The sequence below is a fragment of the Trachurus trachurus genome, assembly GCF_905171665.1.
Source record: "Trachurus trachurus genome assembly, chromosome: 6".
Lineage (NCBI taxonomy): Eukaryota > Metazoa > Chordata > Actinopteri > Carangiformes > Carangidae > Trachurus > Trachurus trachurus.
In genome coordinates, this window is record NC_139897.1 from 13,955,023 (window position 1) to 13,963,594 (window position 8,572).

An 8,572-nucleotide genomic window follows, 5' to 3' on the forward strand; every position below is an offset into this window, starting at 1 on the left:
TGATGAGGAGACTTCGGCTGCACACACGGTGGATCGGCCGTTACATCCTTCTGAAGTGGCTCCAGATAAAAAATCAAAATCAACAAAGACAAGATGTTGACTTTCTGAATGCGGACCTTCTAGCAGCAGGCTCGTCCGCTCTGTCCGACGCATTCACCGTGCTGGCATTTAAGTAAAAAAGAGAGGAACAACACGAGCTGCAAAGTCCAGCATCCTAAAATCTTTTGTCATACTCCGAGCGCTTTGAAGGTCCACATTTCCCCATCGTGTAAAAACAAAAATAAGACCAAAGATGAAAAGTGAGCTGCGGAGAAGAAGAATAAACAGTCTAAAAACAAGGCAAGATGAGGAGGAAGGAAAGAGGTTCGGGGTTTGTCCTTTTCTCACATTAAATCTCCAGAAACCAGTAGGCTTGGTGCTGAGCTAGGCAGTGCTGGGTGAAGTCACATGACGCATGCTTGGGAAAGCAGATTTCAGGACCTTGGACAGGGACGTTTCAACAAGATGCCGCATAAATCGAGTTTCAAGTATTGAGGCAAATACTGGGGACATGAGGAGAAAATGCAGCCAAGAGAAAAAAACACATATCCTCACATGAACAAAAGCCAACCGTTTAAAAGGCTGCTGCTGCTGAAGCAGTGTGTGTTTCCACATCACACCCTCCATGTTTCATTTAAAACTTTATGTAGCAGGACTCTGTGTTCCTGATATTTAAACTATAGTCATCATATTCTCAGTGGCAAAGCAGCCAGTTAAGATAGACAAAAACAATAGAAGTTGCTTTATTGGCTTGAGCACACAGGAATTAACATCTTTTGGTGCATTTGGTGACCCCCCCCCCCCCTGCAGGATGTGATGTTACAACTCAAAGGTTAAAGGTTACAATGTGTGTTAACTGCTACTGCCCAGGGCTCACATATTATTTTGGTCTTCACCCACTTTAAGTGTGAGTAAATGAGCTGATGATTCTGCCTCCAGTGGTGGAGTGTAACACAGAAGGTTTACTCAAGTACTGTTCTTATGTGCAAATGTGAGGTATGTGTACATATTTTCATGCCATCCCTTGATGTTTCATCTTCGGTACAATTCTGACAGAAAGATTGATTGTTGTACTCTATAATAACTCAATACATCAAGAATTCACCCACAGAACACACGTGAAAGTATTAAAGTGCACTATAAAAATGATAATATATGATTAGTTAATGTATATATCAGTTGATTTATGTTAATCTATTATAAAATATGTAGCCTAATAAGCAACTGTTTTGATAACTGATAAATCATTCAAGGCATTTTCAACCGAAAATACCAAACATTTTATGATTTCAATTGATCAAATCTTACTATTTTGTTTGTGTTCCTTGTTTTAAATGACATTTTCAGCTTTACTGTGCAATGCATAAATATATGTTGCACTTAAAGGGGCAATTTCTTGTTGAGTCCTTCTACTTTTGGTACTTCAGGTACATTTTCTGACAGTATTTACAAACTTAACTTAATTTCCTTTTCAAACATTTTAAGAGCGTTCTTAGAGCATGATATTAATACTTAAGTAAAGAATTTGATTAATCCTTCAGCACAATAGATGACCAATACAATCAAGTCCCTGCAACTTGATGCGATGTGAAGTTTCTAAATGTCATTTGTAAAAAGTCTCTAACACAAGCATGTTCTTTTTACCTGTGTAATGCCAGTTGTTGCTGAGTGGTTGCTGCTGCAAAAGAGGCTCAACTACACTAAATCAGAGAGCAGTCAATGGCAGGAAGTAGATAGTAGAAGATAAACTGCTGTCCCATATTGGCTCTGTGGTATCTTAAGATACTCTGGAGTGTACTGTCTCATTGCTCCAATTCATTTTACTCAGATCTTAGGGTCCAGATTTTAGTCAGATACATTCGTTGTAAAATATTGGGTATGGGGAGTGGTGGAGACTGGTTCAGCTTTAATGGGGGCTGATAAACTCAATGGTTTTCTCTGTCAGAACAACAAGCACAAACTCGGAGGATCCAGTCCATAAGATGGTTTATCTCTGAGAGAAAGGAAAAGAACAGCAGGATATCAGTCCACACAAATAATAATACATAATAATAATGAATAATTAACAACTGAACAAAAGGTACTTACTGTAAACAAAATTACTGTGGAAAATTTAAAGAATAAAAGGTAGAACTTAGCATCTGTTTCATTAATTAAATATTCTTTTAATGTGTGGAACAAAAGTGAAACTCACATCAAACACACAGCTCAAACAACAGTACAGGGGAGGACAGCCAGCTCCTTTGCTCTCCAGAGAAAGGACTCGCACAGGTGAGCTGGCTGCCTAAGTAGGCTCCGAGGCTCCGCCCCACGGTGAGGTAAGGTGGGGATTTTCTACATTAGTGATTTCACTTAAAAATGAGCACCAAATGTTCAAGTTTTGAGAAAACGTATACACCGATAAATTGTACAATTGATGGATGTTATTGCTCGATGTCAAAAACACTTGGCAATTTATTAGGTAGTTATGGTCAGTTGAAGGCCATATAGCTTTCTGTTTATTTGAACTCCATACTACAGAGATGTTCTTGTTATCTAGCCTATCCTCATTGATAATGAGGGGAAAAAAAGGAATAGAAATCTTTTTCCTCTAACAATTTCCTGCAGACTTTGCCTCTGAGCTTTGGATTCAACGTTTGATGCTTAGTGCAACAGTAAAAGGTCTATAGAGTGTGGCAGCAGTTACTGTAGGTCAAAAGGGTAATTACAAAAAAGAAAAAAAAAATGCAGTGTAAGCGTATTTGAGCTGCACCATGATGTAATGTGGGAACTGACAGACATGTGTGTCTCAGTGGTTACAGAGCCCAACTATAAAACATGCTCGAGCACACAGCCAATATGCCTCTTTGAGCACCCAATTTGTTTAAAAGGCACAGGCTCTAATCTGCTGCTGTCAGTCCTCCGGCTACTTCTCAGAGAGGAGATTTATTTATTACTCCATCTCCATTGTTATCTGTGCTCTCTCTGATCTGCTCTGCCACAAATCCCTCCAGGCTCTGCAGCGTCTTCCTCAATAAGAGCCCACCCCCTCCCATTGCCCCCCTCTTTTTTTCAATTAGGCACTTATAGTTAAATATTAACTGATTGTTACAAAAAAAATGCAGGTGATCAGTGAAACTCTCGCTGAGATGTGGAGAAATAAGAGTGAACATCTGTTTTGTAATAAACTGAGCCAGCGTTAGCTGTGTGTGCTGTATCTAAGCAATTAAAGTGGCCACGTTTTGAATAGATTTGCATAGACACACATGTAAGAGGCTGATAACACTATGGGTATTGTTGGAGAGCACTGCATAAGCCAAGGTGCAACACAACACGGCTGTTTGTGGTTCATGTGGGTCTTTTCAGTCCATCCTGCCCTGGTGTAACAGCCATGCATCACTGTCAGCCTTGTTTGACATTATGAGCTGTCCCTGTGCGTGTGTATGTGTGCAGAAGTGTGTTTCTGTCAGTGTGCAAGTGTGTGAACTTGTGTGTGTGTGTGTGTCAAATGGTGTTTTCTGTAATAGCGCGTAGTGCTGTCAGCGTTCAGCAGAGGATGCTGTCGTGGTGTCCTCGTCCTTCCCTGAGCCGTCTATGAAAAGGCTCCAGTCCTAATTACATGATCCACCAGGCTTCTAATTCGCCATACCCCTCTCAAATGACATTTACTAATTACTCCTTCCTTTTTTAGAAACAGCTTTCTGGATTTTATCCGGGCCCCCTCATGCTCATTGTCATGTAGGAACAAACAAGTTGGCTGTTGTGGCAGTCACAGCCTATTTGATTGAAAGTGAGTAAGCAAACATACAAACAGACATCTCAAATCCCTTTAAAGCATGATGTTGTGTTAAACAATCTGGATTAGCTGTAGTGAGGAATAAAAAATAAAAAAGAGGGAGAGAGAGGGACGTGTGGGGAAAGCTGCAAAGCAGTGATGTTGGGACAGAAATCTGAATTGTCAGAGCCCAGAGAACCTCTTCAAAAAGAGCAACCAAAATGTTCCTTCACAAATCTTTCCCTGAAGCTTCAGCTCGAGCTACACAACTCCCTCAACTGGAGTAACAATTTGGAGCCACATTCACGCTGCATGCAAATGACCGTTGTGTGTGCCATTGTTCAACCTAAAATTAATACATCCTGATGAATGATACTGCACAAGAAGAAATACTTCTCTCTTGCCAACGTGGGACCCAGGCTCTGTGTCTGGTATGCCCTTCTGCCCAGTGCATGCTGGGATATTCTCCAGCCGGTGGTGTGCAGAGACTCTCAAAGTGGTGGGGGTGACAATAAAACGTAAACCCCCTTATGAAGGGGGTTTATAAACTGTAATCAGTGGTTGTATTAAGAGTAATAATGTTTAATACATCAGTTACAAGCTGTTAATGAGAACAAAAATAGTTTTGTTGTCCCTCCGCTTTATTCATTGACAAATAATCGATTCTGCAGTAATAACTGTTAGTGCTTTACTTGAACTGGAATGGAGGCTGACAGGTCTCGCTGATGGTCTCCAGTGTGGCAGGTAGCCATTGCTCCCACGGCTGCTCCCTCTCAACTCAGGCTGATTCTCCTGTGTCAAGTCCGGTTAGCCGACCTGCCACTCACAGCTCATGAGTGGGGGAGTTGGAGAAACTGGACCCACCAGACACTGGCTGCATTATATGTCCAGACAGGCAGGGTGATACTACTGGCTGTGGCACACAATATCTTATCTTTAAGGCACATGTGTTTTGTGTTTGGCAAATCGCATTTTTCAGGACAAACACTTTGGTTTTGGCCTCGTTATCGGAGATGGCTGGGGCCATGTGTTGTTTGCTGACACTCCCATCACTCACAAACGTTGTGTAACAGCGCAGATATGCTCCGGGATCCCCGGGGGCCACTGAGTCTTGATCACATGTAGAAAGTGTGGGCTTGCACACATGCAGATTTCATGTCTTCCTGAGTGAATCTTCACCAACCAGCTTCTATTTAGAAGAAATAACTACAGTACATGTGGTGAAACTGAGGCACATGTGTACATCACATCCTAGACACAATAGGCCACGGTCATTTCCAATTTGTTGACATAATCTCCTTTTATCTGAAAATATGCATCTTTTTACTCCACATGCATGAGTCTATTTTTTTGCTGTCACTGTTGAAACAGTGTGTACTGTTCAAGTACTCTATTTTAGGAGTTGGACATGAATTATAGAGCAAAGTGGCCAACAATGTGTATTGCAATCTCTTTCTGCTGACCTGAGTGCACTGAGCGAGAGACGCGTAGAGAGTGTCTGTGATGAGTGACCATGAGCTGCTCTTGGAGTGTTGGTGGGCTGTGATGGCAGAAACCCTGCTCTTGGCAGCGGCCCAGGCCATTGTGATTTGTGCTCGCTGCTGCCTACAGGGTCGCCACCTGGCTGCCGCTTCCTCCAATCTCCTTGGGTTACACAGAGTGCATCCACAGCAGGTCTGTAATTGAATTTCACACATGTCACAGTCAGCTTAACTGTGTTTTCTGCAAGGTGTGTGTACCTCGAAAAAATTTGTCCTGATATGCTTGAGAATTATCGTGATGAGGGAGAATACACTTCGGCTCCCCTGCACTCTCTGGATTGCCGTTGCTTATATAAATAGGCTACACTGTCGATGCCATCATAGCAGAAAAAAGTCATAGATGTTGTGTAATCACCCAGATCCATGACCTTCCAAAGATACAGTACGCCATTATCTAGATGTTATTATCAATCTTCCATACCTTTTCCTAGAAAGCTGCTGGGGTTTTCCCCTCAATGCCTATAGTCACCGAAGCCTTAACCAACACGATAAAACACTTGTTATCCCACACTGCAAGGGACATTTTTGACCTTTACCGAGCCTTGAAGGCTGCACCTCCTCCCAGGCTGTGTGCTAGCCCACAAACAGCTCTACTAATCAATAGAGTGGATAAAAGGTATTCAGTACAGTAGATTGGCAAGGTGAGTTGTTTGGCCATGTTTGGGGTTTTAAGTTTACCACTCAGGGTGAGGTGGCATCCAGTATGAGAAGATCTGCCTGGAGGTACTAACTTTGAGCAAAATGTCCCCTATGCTAAGCACTATTGGTTTTTCTAAATCATGTGATCTTTAGTGTGCTTACTGACTAAGTTCTTACAACGTTGGCAATATCAAAAGACTTTTAACTTTCATTTTTTGTTGGCGGATGACAGCAAGAAGTCGTTTTCCATTTTCTTATAGAATTATGTAATAATGGTGGAAATGTGAAAGAAATTTCAAAACAAAAACCAAACCAAACCAAACCAAACCAAACCAAACCAATATTATATCAGAAAACGAAAAATGTATGTAAACATAAATGTCAATAATCTGCCAATCGGGGCATGTGCACACCACAGATGCATTTCTGGCAAATCCAATACTTTTCTTACTTTTATATCTCTTTTCGGTCACCACCAACTGGTGTGGTTGTAGCTGCTAAATGCTTCACTACACTCCATCTTGTTGCAATATAGATGGTGCAACCTTTTTTCTCTACAACATAACATTAAAAACATACTATATTTCTCCAGCCATCTCATCTCACACTTTGTCCTTTTACCACTCATGCAGTTCAGACCTACTGTAATGGCAGATTAATACTTTTTCAGTTAATAATAGCATGTAAAAGCCTTTGTTCAAATAAAATAAACTTTATGCAGATGTGCTGAATAGAAGCTGCTGCAATTTTCTACAGGTTCTACAATTATTCCTCTCTTGTTTCTAATTTCTGCATTTGTGTTTGCATGTCCACTGAAGTGGGATCGGCGGTTTCTATTGCATTTCCTTACTGTACACTTCCACATGAGAGACAAATGCTTGGCTCAAAGTAGGCCAGTCACTATGAATAAAGACATTAATGCAATGTGGCAGAGCCCAAGAAGAGCAGCAAAGGCGGGGTGTCTTCCTTCAGCTAACACGAACTCAGAAGGGACACGTAAACAAGTCCCTCCATTACATAATCAGTCCCTTCCTCCTTGAAGCATCACTCGTTTTACACACCCATTCCTCGTCAGTTCTTCTCTCTGCCCGCTTGCTAAAGCAGCGTCTGAGGATCGTTGATGTTGTCTGATTCCATATGTCCTCTGGCGTTCACTGTGTATAGCTGCATCATTACTTCATGTAATGCCCATCCACTGCTCATATCAAGGAAAGCTCTTCAGGCAAGCAAAGCTATTTTAGCCATGCTCTACAGTCAGCCCAGCACTTTGGTGCTGATTCAAATGTTCATGATCATATTCATAACATTCATGATCCTCAAAAGATTAAGCTTATTCGGTCCTTGTTGTTCTTCTGACCTCTCATTAGCTTTAGCATTTAGCTCAAATTACTGTCCTACTCAACTGAGCTGCTAACTGTAGACTTACTGTATGGTAAGAACTGCATTTGTAGACAGCAATAGAACGTTATACTGTATATGAGGAAAAACAAAAAGAAATTGCCACAGCATGTACCTAACACCAGTCGGACTGTATTCGCAGCCTGAATGAAATGGGCACAGGAGACAGTTGTGCCATAGAGGATGCCAGGCACTGATTTCATCTGGAAGAACAGGAGCAATGAGATGGCCCACAGGGGTTATTGCCAATATGGTCTCTGCAGTACTCAATCACTGTTAAATTAAATCTAAGGATGACAGATGCTGCCAATCAGCGACGGGTTAGTGAGGTCAAATTAAGATTCATATGCTGACCTTTTTCTTGGCTGCGTCCTTTCAGAGAGCCTATATCATCAGGGCTATCAATAGGGACTAATGAGCCTTAGTGGTCAGATCCTGGCAGAACGCCATCACTTACACTACAGCCCAGTGCTCACCAGGCCCAGGCAAGGTTATACCACTGTTGACGAGTGCTCTCAATAAAAATGCTATTATCTCAGCAGTTGCAGTGCATCAACAGCCCCTTCAACATCATTGCCCCACCGAGTGCGAACCCATCTTCAGGCTTCTTCAGTGTGTTGGTCTCTTTCTTGCCTGGGTGACACTCACACTGCACACTGCAGGTTTAAAGGATAAGGCTGGATGTATTCTAGCTTTTTTGTTATTGTCACTAAAATCCAGTGAAAAGACCAAAACCATCAGTGAACTGGTCTCAAAAGTAGCCTATCGATACAAAATTCACATTTTTCTGTGCAAACTCATCAGTGGGACATACATTGGCACGGTAACATGATCTCACTGTTGTCATGAATGTGGTGGACACTGAAGTTTATTTTCAGTCAGTACTACCTATTCTGCCCTGTTGCATCTTTGAGTCACCAAATATGTATTAATCCATCTTAAAACAGTCTCTGACAAACACTTTTCTGTAGGCTGAATAATCCTTGCAAAGCACTGAGAGGTTGCTGGTTTAGAATAAAATAAAATAGGATAAAACCTCCCCTGTCCTACTATACTTACACATGTTGCTCAGCCTACTGTATATGTACAGTATCTTTGTCTAGTCACCGTGTTTAAATCCATATTACTGAAGCATTCCTCGTGTTGTTTACAAGCAATTGTGCTTGGTCTTGGTGATTTTACATGCCAACTAGCACAACGG